Source organism: Cryptomeria japonica, chromosome 2 (genome assembly GCF_030272615.1).
Source record: "Cryptomeria japonica chromosome 2, Sugi_1.0, whole genome shotgun sequence".
Lineage (NCBI taxonomy): Eukaryota > Viridiplantae > Streptophyta > Pinopsida > Cupressales > Cupressaceae > Cryptomeria > Cryptomeria japonica.
In genome coordinates, this window is record NC_081406.1 from 326,547,026 (window position 1) to 326,562,142 (window position 15,117).

Here is a 15,117-nt window from a genome sequence, read left to right on the forward strand (position 1 = left end):
TGCCTCCCATTTATGGGTATGGGCATCCATGCTTTATGGATGAATCTAAGCCACTTGTTTAGATTAAATTTAGGCCATTCATCCTTTTTGAAGTCTATTTAAGGGACTGGTTTTCCCTCATTTTGTAAGAAGTTCTTGGATTGTTGCAAAAGCTTTGGCGAAATTTTATAAGAATTAATGCAAAAGATTAAGACTGTTTTCAAGTTTCCTTGTGAGTGCATGGTCTCCTTCTTCACTTAATTTAGAAATCTTTCAGTTATGTTTATTTCTTTTACATAGCATTTACAAGCAAGCATCTGATAGAATCCTCGCAGTCCACACCATTATGGAACGACTGATTGCCTTTCTTTTTGCATGGTTAATCTGGACCTTTCATGCTTAGTTCGGTTATCAAACACATACTATGAATTGTAAAAGTTCTAACACTGTACTTGATAACATGAAAATTTTGTTTCTCCTTTGAAGATTGCACTGGATTTATGCAAACATTGTGCTTAAGTAGCTGGGTATGTTTAATCTAGTTTCTTGGAGGTGTCTGTCTGCTTGACTGAATTTGCTATCTTAGTTAGAATTCGCATTTCATGTCTCTCTCTCTCTCTCTATCCTTCCCTCCTTTTTCCCCTTTTTTTTATCCAAAAAAAAAATCTGCAGTCCCATTAAAACAGTATCAACTTAACCGAAATCATTAGATAGAAAGATTATGAAAGTTCCAGGGAACTTATCTATTAATTACCCATTCAACGTAAGTCCCCCTTGTGTTTCCAACATAAACACATCAGACCACTGAGAGATCCCGCAGTCAAGACCTGACAAAAGAAACCTTGAGGTCGTCCCGTTTGATCCAATATAAAAAACAGCATTAGGGACTTCCTTATCTCAAGAGAGGATAGGATACTCAGCTGGTTATTCTATTCTGTGTTGGCCGTATGGAGTTTGCAGCAATGCGATTTCGGACACGTCAACATGAGGCACATGAGAAAACAAACATTGTAGCTGCAGATTTTTGGTACTTCAACAACATCCTGTTCAATGTGGCAGACAATCCTTATTGGCTAAATTTGGTGACCGCAATGACAGTTTTGGGAAAAAGGGAACAAAGCCCCTTCTCGAAAGGATTTGAGTGGGAGGTTAGTAAATAGTCCACTTGATTTCATTTTTAATTGTTTTTCTTGTTTATTAAATCAAAATTGTGTACTAAGACCTAATTTCACTTTGTTCTTGTAGGTTTCTCACAAATGGAGTTGACATGCCAAAAGAAGTGGTGAAAGCCCAAATAAATGAATGGAGAAAATATGGCTGCACCATTCTTTCTGATGGGTGGATAGATGGCAAAAACCGCACCATTATTAATTTTTTGGCTGCTTGCAAGGACAATGTGGTGTTCTTGAAATTGGTTGATGCCTCCAATAAGGTGAAAAATGCAAAAACATTGGCTAGAATGTTGGAGCACATTGTCATGGAGGTGGGAGTAGAGAATGTGGTGTAGATAATCATAGATAATGCAACAACATATGTGGCAACATGTAGAATCCTTTTGATTTATCACCTTAGCAATAACTTCTTCTTTTGGAGTAATCTCACTTGTAGTAACTTAGTAAGATTTTCTCTTAGTAACTTAGTAAGTTTTTCCTTGCAGGTAGAATCCTCCAAGATAGGCACCCCACTCTTTTTTGGACACCTTGTACAACACATGTCCTTGACCTTCTTTTGGAGGACATAGGAAAAGTTGACTGGGTGACTCCAGTTGTGGAAGATGCAAGGAGGATCACGAAATATATTTACAATCACCCAATATTTGATGAGAGAGCACACCCAAGGGAGAGATTTGGTGAGAGCCAGTGTCATAAGGTTTGCAACGATTTTCTTGACGTTGCAAAGCATTCTTGGTGCATTGACTTCTTTGAAACAAATGTTTGTGAGTTAAGCATGGCTAGACTCACCTTATTCAAAGAAGGCTGAAGGAGAGGGTGTCGCATGCATAGTCTTCGACAACCATTTTGCACAAAAGGCTGCAGAGATTGTGAAGGTAACTTCAAAACTTGAATTTTTAATCAATTTTGATTCAAGTCTCTCATTATTAATTTGTAACTTCATTAATTAATCTTTTTTGTAATTTGTAGTTTTCAATTGTAGGTATCAGAGCTCTTGGTTAGAGTTCTCTGCTTGGTAGATGGGGATAAAACCCAATGGGGTATATTTATGAGGCCATGGATAGGGCCAAGGAGTCTATCAAAAATTACTACAAGGGGGATATACTCAAATTTGATCAATTTGAGAAATTATTGATAAGAGGTGGAACAATCAGCTCCACCAACCCATTCATGCAATAGAGTACTTCCTCAACCCTCGTTTTAAGTTCTCGGATTCTTACTCAGATCCTAATGGAGAGGTCATGGAGGGCTTCACTACATGCATTCAGAGGATGATACCCGAGGTTGAGGTGAGAGATCTCGTTGTGGCTGAACTCCAAAATTATGAGGAAGCAAGGGGTAAGCTATTCTCTTCAGAGCTAGCCGTAAGAGGAAGAACCATTCAAACCCCAGGTATAACATTTGCCATTTGAATTTTGGGGTCTAGAGTGATTGATAAATTATATTTTCGCTTTTTTCTTTGCTTTCTAACTTTTCAATATTTTATTTTGCAGATGCTTGGTGGCAAAGTTGGGGTGGAAATTTCCCAAATCTCAAAAAATTTGCCCTCAGAATCTTATGTCAGCCTTGTAGTTCATCCAGTTGTGAGCACAATTGGAGCTTGTTTGAAGCCATCCACACAAAGAAGAGGAGCAAGTTAGTGCACAAATGCCTCAATGACCTTGTCTTTGTGCAATATAATCTTCAGTTGCGCATAAGGAAGGTAGAGGAAGCACCGGTTGGTCCACTTGGCTTGGATGATATAGATCCTTACAGTGATTAGACATCACAGGAGCAACCTCCATTGTTTACAAAGGATGACATCACTGATTTGGAGAGGCAAGCTATGGAGGAGGAGGGGGGTGGATTTGGTTTCACATTGGATGACATTGAGGAGGATGAGGAGTCATTGCTAGTGCCAAGAGAAGCTAGAGGCAGAGCCACATCCAGGATGGAGGATGAGCCATAGCCTGAGCCATACATATTGAGCGAGGAGCTACATTCATGCCCAATGCCAACTTCTAGGACTAGACCCTCTAGTTCTACCTCTCCCCTAGTTTTTGCTAGAGCTGGGAAGAGGAAGATGTAATTGTAATGATGTATTTACTTTTAGTTATACAAAAACTATTTACTATTTTGCTTCCAACCATCAGTATTCCTCACGAGGATGCGATTTTGTACGCACTTTGCATTTAAATATATCTAGACTCAGCTTGTTTCTATTGTGTTCTCATTTATTGACTCATTGGATGCATCTACTCATTGAATTTTGCAAAAAAAATGCATTTCTAATTAAATTTAAGCAATTGTTTAAGTTCCCGAGTTTTTTGCCGAGTACTGGCCGAGTTTTTGGGCCTTGGCGAGTTTTTGGTTTTGGCGAGTAGTTCAATTATGCATGCTAGAATAGATAGAATGACTAACCAAATTGGTACGACTTAACATTCTATCCATATCTAAGGTATACAATGCTGGAATAGCTAACATGTTAGAATAGATAGAATGACTAACTAAATTGGTATGACTTAACATTATATATGTATATTGCAAATTGCTACCATGGGGGTGGCACCCTTTCTATTAATAGCAAAGATCAATTACATAAAGTGTGCAACAGAAATCAGATGGCATCCACCATTTCTTGGAGCCTCTCGATCTGTGTAGGAGACAAAACGTTTTTATTAACTCTAACCAAATATGCATAAGTATCCATTTGATTTTGTAGAAGACCAATTTGCATTCCACCAATGATTACAACCATTTGTTCCTTCATTTCCTCAATGTAGACCGCACCACCAATAAGCTTGTTTTAGGGTGCAGCGATCCATGGTTGAGGGCAGCTTTTGCCTTCCCTCGAAGCTGTGGGTGGACCAGCCTTCGTATGGCTTTCACCATGGCATCCTTGTCATCCGTTGTTCTCAAAACATTGTAAATGAACCTCTCCAATACTTCCGAATTGTGCACATGCACCTGTGCCAATATTTTCTCATCGACAATGTTCCAGACCACCCCCTCATCGATGTCACTAGTCCTTCGTCGCGGCCATAGTAACATGCAAACGTGGTCATGAATATAAGCCTTCATTCTCGCTTGAATAATTCATTCCGAAAATTTTGAGTTAGCCCTTTCATTTCCTAAGATAGCTTTGATACCTAACGACTACTTCGGGCAATTCATAATCTGACTGTCCTCCATGTCAAGTGCCGCCTTGGACAGGAAGTTTGTGGCCTGGTTCGCCTCCCGATATACGTGCGACAGTGTATAATCTATATTGCTAAGGTTTTCCTTGATTGCCTTGATCCATGGGTTGAACTTCCAATTCTCTTGATAGTTTGAGATGATGGAATTAACAACGAACATCAAATTCCCGTCAATATCAATATTGTTAAGGCCAAGCTTATTACACCATCTTAGTCCTTCATACAAAGCACGAAATTCTGGATTGTTATTTGCTCCTTCATATAGCTTGATCGCCCCCAACCAAAGAGCATTTCCTTCACTATTTCTTATTATAAATATGCATCTAGAACAACCAGGGTTTGATTGAGGTGCCCCATCGAAATTGAGCTTCAATCTTCTAGCGGGGGACAATTTCCATTTTACCGTTGAGCGATCCATTTGTGTTTTATGATATCTCCCTTAGGTATGATTGTATGTAGCCATACCTTAGATATTCACTTGTCCCAAGTTGAATAAAATCTACATTTCTTGTTGGCTACTATCACATTCTAAAATTCACATATGCCAATTTCTATCTTTGATAGCACTGCCTCCATGCTTGACTCAATATCCTTGAATATACGTGCGTTCCGTTCCCTCCATAGATGCCATAATACCATGGCCGAGATTGAGTACCATAGTTCGCTCCATAGAGAGCCATTACCAAGAGTAGGCCAACATCGAAACAGATCCCCAATAGTATTGGGAAGGGGACCGTACCATTTTAAGTTTCTCTTGCATACACCTCCAACAATGATTTGCAAAGTCACACTGTAAGAAAATGTAATCCAATGAATCTTCCCCATTTCTACACAACAATCACCTAAAAGGGTCGCAAAAGCCAAGCTTTTCCAATCCGTCCCCTGTGAGTACCTTCCTTTTCATGACCAGTCATGCGAAGACGCCAGTCTTTGGCAATATGTTTTTGTTCCAGACCAATTCAATCAGCCAATTGCACTCATCTCTATCAATTTTCGATACTAAGTGTCCCAACTTTGTCGAGTATTCACTAGATTTTTCCGCACACCAAACAATTGAATCCTCTTCATTGTTTATCAGCACATCCCTTTTCTCTAATATATCCATAAGATTCCTCTTTAGGTCTTCACTAAAAAATTCGAAATTCTTCCATTTCCATTTTGGGTTAGTCATATCTGTCTCTGATATTATATAATTGCGGACACAGGTTCCATAAATTGGCTCCACCAAGCATTTGGCATCTTGTAAGCCATCAATGGATGACAGTTCTTTGAACCCGTTCCATGAGTCATCCCAGAATCCTGCATTATGCCCGTTTCCCACCTTCTAAGTTAGATTATCAGTGATCAAAGGTCTGCATTTGCACATAAAATTCTAGATTGACAAGCCTTTTGGCGGGTTTGCAATTGTCAGAATTCTTGACCGTGCCTCTATATCAAGATATTTATATTGTAGGAGTTTGCACCATAGCGCCTCTGGATTTCTATACATTCGCCAAATCAATTTAGCTCCCAACGCTCTATATTGCAGTGTTATATCTCGAATGGCCAATCCCCCGACCTCTTTCCCTTTAGTGACATCACTCCAAGCAACCAACAGATTTCTCTTGGTCTCATTCGCCCCTTCCCATAGGAAGCGCCTTTGTTGAGCTATTAGCTTTTTTGCCATACTAGAGGTTATTTCGATGTAAGATAACATGTAGATCGGTATAGCCAATATAACCGATTTGAGCATTGTTATCCTACTGGCCATGGTCAACCATCGACTTTTCCAACATGAGGTCGTTTTCTCGCATTTCTCCACTATTTCTTTCCATAGCCCATCCCTTGTCGAGCCACAAAAAAGAGGTATGTGGCAGGGAGTCGCTCAATCTAAAATTTAAGAATCCCTATGATCCTTTTCTGAATTGAATTGCTTGTGTTAAAAATATATATTCTGGATTTTTTCTCATTTATACTCTGCCCTAATGTCTCCGAGTATTCATCCAAAACCTTCTTGGCCTCCTCCATGGAAGCTTTGCCCATGAGCAACGTTTCATCAACAAAAAATTGATGGGTGAAAGGTGGTAGATCATTCATCACTTTGATGCCACACCATCTTCCATTAGCAACGATTGTCCTAATTAAATGGCTGAGAGCATCTGCCATTATTACAAACAGGAATGGTGACAGGGGGTCACCTTGGCACAATCCATTTGCTCCCTCAAAGAAACCGTATGGCTGGCCATTAATCAAAATGGAATATCTCACCGTAGAAATACATGCATGAACCTATTTTAGCCATTCTTCACAAAATCCTAGTTTTCTCATTGCTTTGAAAAGAAAATTCCACCGAATCCTATTATACGCTTTGCTGACATCTAATTTTAGAAGCATACTCCTCATATCTGATTTTATGATTGAGTGAAGGATCTCATGGGTAATAATTACCCCATCCCTTATGTTCCTCTCAGGTACAATTCCATTCTGCTCCTGCATGATGATTCCTAATAGGATCTTCTTCAATCGATTTTCCATTACTTTGGAGATGATTTTGTATATAGTGTTACAAAGCGAAATCGACCTATAATCCATAAATGTGGTGCACTCCGAACATTTAGGAATTAGGGCAATGTTTGTATTATTCAAATCCTTCAGTATTATATGCTTTCATCTTGATTCTTCAACTAACTTCACAATAGCTGTAAATGATGTTCAATTTACATTCAATATGCAAGTTATATTCTATTTAAAATGACCTAGTTATATATATATATATTACTGAATTAATATATGAATCTGACTATCTTCTTCTTTGTGGCAGGTGAGAGGAGCATTTGTTATTTTCTATGTCCTATCTCACGAATGCCATTCAATATAAGTATATAACAAGTGGGGTACGATCAAGCAATGCCTTGATCGGTCATGACCGATCAAGACATTACTTGATCGTGCCTCTTTGTTAATACCAAGCAAATGCATGTTCATTGCTAATGTCAATCGGTATGTAATACTTTAACACCCGATGACTATCGGTGTTTGCATAATACTAACAGCCGATAGTTATCGACATGTGGTTAGCCTTAACAGCCGATAACTATCGGTAACCTTTATCATGCCACCCGATATACATTGAAGCATATATAACCCGATATCAATCGGTGTTTGATTAATCATTTATTATTATTATCAATTATGTTAATCGATACAAATTGGAATGCAAGATTTAGTAATCGATGAACATAAACAAAAGATATAGTATGATTATCAATGTTAAGGGTTTGATCGAACTGAATAGGTTAATATTATATGCAAATGTAGAATGGCTATCAAAGAGGAATTAATTGCTTGAAGGTTTTTATCATAGTTATCGATATGATAAATGATTGAATGAGAGACTTCATTTATCTCTCATTCAATCATTTATCTTACCGAAGCTATCATGCATTAACAATATCATGGTGCTTAAATGACCAACACTTCTAAAAGAATAGGGAAGTAAACCCATCTGGGCCGGGGGCTTTATTTGGGTGCATTTGAAAAAGTGCACTTTTAACTTCCTCCTTAGTGACTTTAGCATATAGCATGTGGTTGTCTACCTCTCTATTACCCTTTTTGGTATGTGTTGTAAGTATTCCATATCAATCCGTTCTGAGGCATTCTCTCTAGCAACTTCATGAAATAGTCGATCCCTTGATTTTGAATTTCAATTGGATCCGATGTCCATCTATCCTTTGCAATTTTTATTTGACTTATCCTATTCCATGATTTTTTCAGTTTGGCTGTATTACGGAAGAAAGTTGTGTTATTATCTCCTTCAAGGAACCATGTTTCCCTAGACTTGGATCGCCAGTAACTTTCTTCACGGGCCAAGATTTCTTCATATTTTGCTATCAGTTGCTTCTCTTCTTCGTATTCCTTGATTGTCATTCTGTTACAAATGCCCCTGTTGCTTAGCTCTTCCATTTCCAATTCGATGTTTTCCTTTTCCGTGAAGACATTCTTAAAGATCGTTTTGTTCCATATTTTCAAATTCTCTTTTGTCATACGCAATCTTTTACTGAATTTAAACATCTTCGTTCCTAAGAAAATGTCAGACTCAGCTCACCATTGTTTCAGCTTGTCCATGATTTCCACGTTTATTAACCACATTTTCTCAAAGCGAAATTGAGTGCGTTGTGGTGCTAACATTTCCTCAACTGTCATCTCTACTGGAAAGTGGTTTGATATGGGTGCCAGACAGATTTGGGTCATGGGCATTGAAAGGGTTGTCACTTGTCACCCAATTATTAGAGACAAAGAAACGGTCAAGTTTCTTAGAGATGTTTGTGAAGCCAGCGCATCGATTGTTCCAAGTGAAGGTTCCATTGGTTGGTTCCACTTCAATTAAATCATTGTTCTGTACAAAGTTCCTAAAGTCCATCTGTGATTGACCAATTCGGTTTAAGCCTTTTGACTTTTTCAAAGTAGATAGGATCGCATTGGAATCTCCAGCACAATAAATTTTTCATCATTTTGGGGCAATAAGCTTGATATCTCCTCCCATAGCAGCCTCTTTTCTTCTGTTTTGATTGGTCCATAAACATTAAAAACTATAAATTTTAAACTTGAGTTTATACTGGATACAACCCCAGATATCCAATTGTGAGCAGCATTTATATCTTCAACTTTCACCTTATTATCCTTCCACAAGAAGCCTACACCACTCAAAGTGCCATTTGCTTCATTGAAAGCGCCATTCCATCCTTTAAAGGATCAGATCAAAGTATTGCTTTCGGTCCCAGAGAGTTTTGGTTCCCGAATAAGGACAATATCGCATGACAAGTTGTCCAATTGACGCTCGATCATGCGTTTTTTGTTAGGGGTGTTTAAGCTCCTATTATTCCAAATGAGGATCTTCATTGCCCTCCAAGGGAGGCCCATGACTACCTTGGATTGAGTAAGATACGTTTTAGTGGATGTTTGTTCCTTTACTTGTGCCTCCTCTCTCTTTTGCCTGTTGGATTTCCTCCTAGTACGCTTTCTCATTGTTCAGACTTTAGTATTTTGGCTGCTGATTGTGAAATTGCCCTAGGATCAACAATATCAAGTTCATCTTCGCCCAAATCTTGATATGGCTCATCTTCAAGAATGCTGACATCATTGAATGGAACAATTGCCATTGTCTCCTTTTCCTTTCCATCCTTTCCTTCATTTTATGGGACATTGGATTTAGTTTCTGGTGGAGGTTGGCTTTCAATTTCCTGTGTTTCAGCTGGTTTGGCTGATACTATCTTCTTTGGCGTCCATCGTTTGGCGACTGGTACCAGGTAGGATGCTTCACTGTGTCTTCGGCTCCTACATCTTAAACAAAAGAATTTTTCTTTCTTGATTTCCAGTTCCTGAATCCATTCTCCAAAAGAGGATGATAAATTGATTTCCTTCAGGAGTGAATGAATTGCTATGATCCTAACTCTAGCATATTGAATTGAGTCTTCATTTCCCATGTCGATTTCCACTACTCTTCCAAGGGCGTTTCCAATTCTCACTAGAACCTCTTCTGACCAGAAATCGAAAGGAAGATTGTACATTCGAAACCATATTGGTGAATCATAGGGATCAGTGTTATTAGGATTAAAATCAGACATCCATTTCTGTATGTAGATTGCCTGATCCCCGAATTTCCATAATTTTTGTTTAAGAATTTCATCTCTATCATTGCCAGAGTTGAAATCGACCATGAAAAATTGTTTTGGCAGAAACTATAATTCTGCCCTATCATTATCCCAATTTTCTTTGACCCACCTCCGTATTTCCTCCCTTGTTTGATGCTTCCCTAGGATGCAGGCAATCATTGCTGTTTTCTCCAGACTCCGTATGTCATCATGCACAATATTGGCAACATTAATCTTTAGGGTTTGCGGGCTGCTCTTCGCATTCTTTGGTCTTGCGAGATTTGGCAGAGCCATTTAGACTTTATTTATATATAATTGGTGATAATGACCCTTTTAAACTACTTTTCTTGAGTTAATTAGAATAGAATAATATTACATTTCTTTGCAAATTGTAATCTTTTCAAATAATAAATTCATTTGATCAAAAACTATTCTTATCAATAATTGATAACAAATACCATTATAACACCAATCTATGAAATAATCTCATTTCTATAATTTACCTTCCCTTATCAACAATTAGATAATATACTCATGCATTATCTAAATTAGAACATCTAATTATACTAAACAATGTTTTACATACTAAGCTAATTAATACTATTTTTTGATGAATACGTGCATAAATTTCAATTAATTTGTAATAATATACAAATATCCACAAAAAAATATAGAGGGACTTGCAAGGTCACCCCTCGAAGTCACACGGGCAGTGCCCAAAAAGATAGATAATAGAAATAACAAAAAAGTTGCTTCAGCAACAAGAGCAACACCAGTGGGATCTCTCTCATTTGGCTTACCCCATACATCAACCGGGTCCAAGGTGACTTCAGGAAGGGACCACCCCTTGTTAGTATTTGTCTCTCCCTCTTTATCTTCATTCCTTGTCGGTGAAATTGCTAGAGCCAACTGAGGGAGCCACTTTGAAGCCAACCACCACCACCACTAGTTGACGACTGCCACCACCCCCACCTGTAGGTCACCCAGAGGTAAAAACTTCATGTGGGGGGAGAGGCAGAGCACCATTGAGCCAAGCAATCAGGTTTTTGTTGAAAGGGGCGAAAGTAGTCATGAATCCCAACTCCACAAATGTTGAGCATGACAACATAACTAGAAGAGGTGTTCGAAAGACTTTGGTTGGCCACATAACAGACAACGAGGGTCCAAAACTCCCATATGTTTGAGACAAGACCCCAATTGAAAAGGAATACACCAGGCGAAAAGGGCAAGTTTAGGCTCAATAATGGTTGATCAAATGTTGTGAAACTGCTATTGCCAAATAGACAGAGGGGACTGCAAATGCCACTATAAATTGAGAGTAGGCACCATAGGAAGGTGCAAAGAGAGCCAACGGTAACCCAAATGCGGCTTATAATTGGAGAAGGAAGTGTTAGGATGCCAATGCCAATCCTTCCACCAAGGCCTGGCAGAGTGAATGCCAAGTTTGTGTAGCATATTTAGAGGCAGAGCCAACACAATCATGGCGAGTATCTATCGATCTAGTCTTAAAAGACGGTACTAGACTCTCAAATCTTCCCAAGAACAAAGATTCATAGTAGCTTTGGAGAACAAATCATGGGGCGTGCAAATGCCCTTTTTATGAAACCGCAAGGCATGGACCTATTGTGACGTATTCACACTTTGCCCCATTGCAAATGGGGACCCCCACTTTTTGCTTTCTAGTGTAGTTGTCTTAGTTTAGTTGTTTGGCTTGTCAATAGTTTTAGTGTTCTTAACCTTTTGCTTGTAGGAGGTGCAGTGCCTTAGATTGTCAAGAAGTGATCAAGTCAGGTCTTCCTCTAGGCTAGTTTGAGGTCTTCGTAGCTCTAGATGCTCAAGTGATAAGTGTAGGCACAAGTGATGATGATGATGTTACCTTGATGAATGGAATGGGGAGCCCTTGAAATAGATGAGACAAGTGTTATAATCAGCAAAATGGAATCAGCCAAGGCATTTCCAGTTGCACCCAAAATCCACAAACTTCCTATGTTGCACTTCCAGTGAGTGGTCAAATCCACAACTATGTTTCATTTCCAGTTGGCAATCAAAAGCATGGCTTAGATGCATATGCCCCTCCACTCGTTGAGATCCACGCTTGGTAGAAGTTGAACATTTGATGATTTTGAAAGATAATGTTGATCAAGGCCGGTGAAGTTTACCTAGCAAGGGAAAAGAAGGATGCCTTGGATGATTTATTGAACAAGTGACATTAATGATTAAGGTTGCACTTCTAGTGCCCCCCTAAAAGCTTGACCATGTTTGGATGATTTCCACCTAACCTCATCATTCATTGGTCAACATTCAAGCAAGGACATGTGTCCTATTCAATGTAATTTTATCATTGGTCAAGCATTAAATGCTATCTAATGGGTGTAACAAGCCCTAATTAGGGTTTTTATCTTTCAATCTTGGCCATTGATGTGGATTTAATCCTAGCCATTCAATTGTATTGAGCACTATATAAGCCTTTCTCTCCTCATTTGTAAAGGCTAATAGTTCAATAATAGTTAATAGTTGATCAGTAGTTGATAGCAGATAGCTAGAGTAGATTAGGAGATTGTTGCCAAGACTTTGTTGCAAGAAGCATATTGTTTTCATTGAAGATATGGTCAACTTCATGTGTTGATTCAACATTTGCATGGTCTCTACTTCTCATTTATTTTCATGTTGATTAGATGGATGGAAGCTATTGTGGATGATTAATGGTGAAATTTGCATGTTCATACCATTTGTATTTTGCCGATTGCTGAATACTTTGCGTGGTCATCTGAACTCTTTATATAAGCTCAATTTCGATTGCTAATCACCCATTGATATGCATCCCATTGATGGTGTCTATGTTGTTGGTGGTGGTGATTTGAACATCATAAGATTACCTTAGAAGATTGCACTAGCTTTGTGGAGTTGTTCTTTGCATGGCAAAACAAAATCTACTAGAATTTCACTAAGTCATTCATAGTTTCTTATATTCCGAACATTAGACTAGCTTTCTAAACCCTCACCCTTTTATCTTTTTTTTTCAAATCAATTAAATTCCCAAGTTCCAGCAGCATTCAAGCAAGAGTTGATAGCAAGAGTTGATGAAAAACGTAAGTCCCTCTTGTGATTCCAACAAATCACATCACAATCATTGAGTCTATCCATGTATAAAGTCAAGACCTGACTATCGGAACCTTGGTGTCATCTCTTTTGATCACATTGTTTAGCATCCAAGAGGTCTTTGTTCAAGAGAGGATAGAATACTTAGTATTTTATTCTGTGTTGCATGATGTCATAAAAAACACATCAACAGAGCCCAAGGCACACAAGCCAAGGCAAGACTTTGAATCTAAACAAGAGGAAACCACCGGAGCTTATGCTAGTTGAAAGATAATCGATCTCAAAAGCCAGAGCTAGCCCACCGAAGCCAAGGATTAACGACTTCCCAAGCACGCCAGATACTTTTGGCAACAAAAGTGCCCTTGATATTGTTGTGACCATTTCACACATCACTCCATTGCAAATGGGGACCCCCCACTTTTTTCTACTTTCTAGGTTACTTGTGGAGTCTTTTGGCTATTAGCCTTTCACTTGGAAGAGGTGTAGTATCTTAAGTGGCCAGGAGGTAATCGAGTCAGGTCTCTCTTTTTAGGATGGTTGAGGTCAGCTAGTATTCAAGGCTTATGAAATGAATGATTCACAATGATCATTCCATTTGATCATCATCTTTTGCTTTCTTTAATGGAAATGAAATGTGAATTTTGCTAAGGAAAGTTGGTTTCAAGGGTCAATATTCTAAGGAAAAAGGGAGCTGAAATTCAAATTATCATGAGAAGCTTGGAGCAAATGGATCAAGACAGCGAAAGTTGCCATTTTGGAGGACTTCTTTTGCCCCTCCAAATCCGCAAACTAAGGTTTCTCACTTCCTTTGACACCTTGAATCAGCGAACTAAGGTTTTGCATTGCATTATTTTGAATGAGATCATGATTTTGCCAAGTGAGTTGCTAAGAAGCTCAATCGATAGCAAGTGTAGAAGGAAATCGATCACTTCCAACGGAAAGTCAAATCCATGAACTAAGGTATTCCATTTCCTTTGATGGTCTAAATCAGCAAGCTAAAGATTCCACTTCCTTTGACACCTCAAATGTGTGACTTAAGGATTCCACTTCCTTTGACCCCCCAAATGTGCGACTTAAGGATTCCACTTCCTTTGACACCCTAAATCCATGACCTAAGGATTCCACTTCCTTTGATCCCCCAAATGTGCGACTTAAGGATTACATTTCCTTTGACCCCCCAAATGTGGGACTTAAGGATTCTACTTCTTTTGACACCCCAAATGTGCGACTTAAGGATCCCACTTCCTATGACCCCCAAAATGTGCAAACTAAGGATAGGAAGTGCGATCTTGCATTCAAGATAAAGGGAGGCATTTAAACATTTGCTAGAACACTTCCAAGAGGCTGTCAAAGTCTGATCCATGACAAGAAAATGGAATACCAAACCGATCAGCAAGTGATGGATCACTTCCTTCCACCTCCACTTCCTTTGCCACCTGAAACCAATGCAAATCAGGCCTCACTCAGACCTGAAACCTATCAAGTCAGGCATATAAAGTGAGAAATCAGACATAAATCAGCCCTGGACACAAAATCAGACCCAAAATCAGATGTTTCTATGATCAGAAAATTCATTTCTAGATTTAGAGAAGGTAGTAGGAAGTTTGATTAAGTACTTTTTACAATGTTCTTGATTTGAATCATGTTTGTTTCCAGGTTTAATGCAAGTGGAATGAACCTGCAAAGGAATGTGAAGAGGGTCAAGACTTCAGGGCGTGGAAGGAACATCAATCATATGCAGGCTCAAGGAATCAAACACAAAGACAACAATGCAAGTGATGAGGATCAGCTCCAGGATGAAGGGTCATCAGCTCACATAGAACATCAAGATTTCATCACAAGGATGGCAGCGAATGCAAAGAACATGATCAACATGATGATACGCCAGCACACTTCAATTGCAACATGTGACAGGACATACATAGAAGGCTTACCAACGGGTAGAAGGATACAAGGAAGTTGCTCGAAGGAAAAGATTTCACAAAATCACACAAAGAGTAAGATCAATGCATTCAAGGCAAAAAGGAAGGATCAAGCATAAGCATCACAAGGTCCACATCA

General features: G+C 38.9%; 1 protein-coding gene and 1 long non-coding RNA gene across 3 annotated transcripts in view; both read left to right on the forward strand.

Moving 5' to 3' along the window:
* The window catches only part of LOC131033873 (protein PHOSPHATE STARVATION RESPONSE 1), a 165,478-nt gene that overhangs the window by 16,248 nt on the left and 134,113 nt on the right, over nucleotides 1–15,117 (forward strand). The gene's annotated exons all lie outside the window — the stretch shown is intronic.
* On the forward strand, nucleotides 1,643–3,289 carry LOC131033874 (uncharacterized). Its single transcript, XR_009103692.1, has 3 exons — nucleotides 1,643–2,026; nucleotides 2,121–2,543; nucleotides 2,645–3,289. It is a non-coding gene; the product is annotated as an uncharacterized LOC131033874 (long non-coding RNA).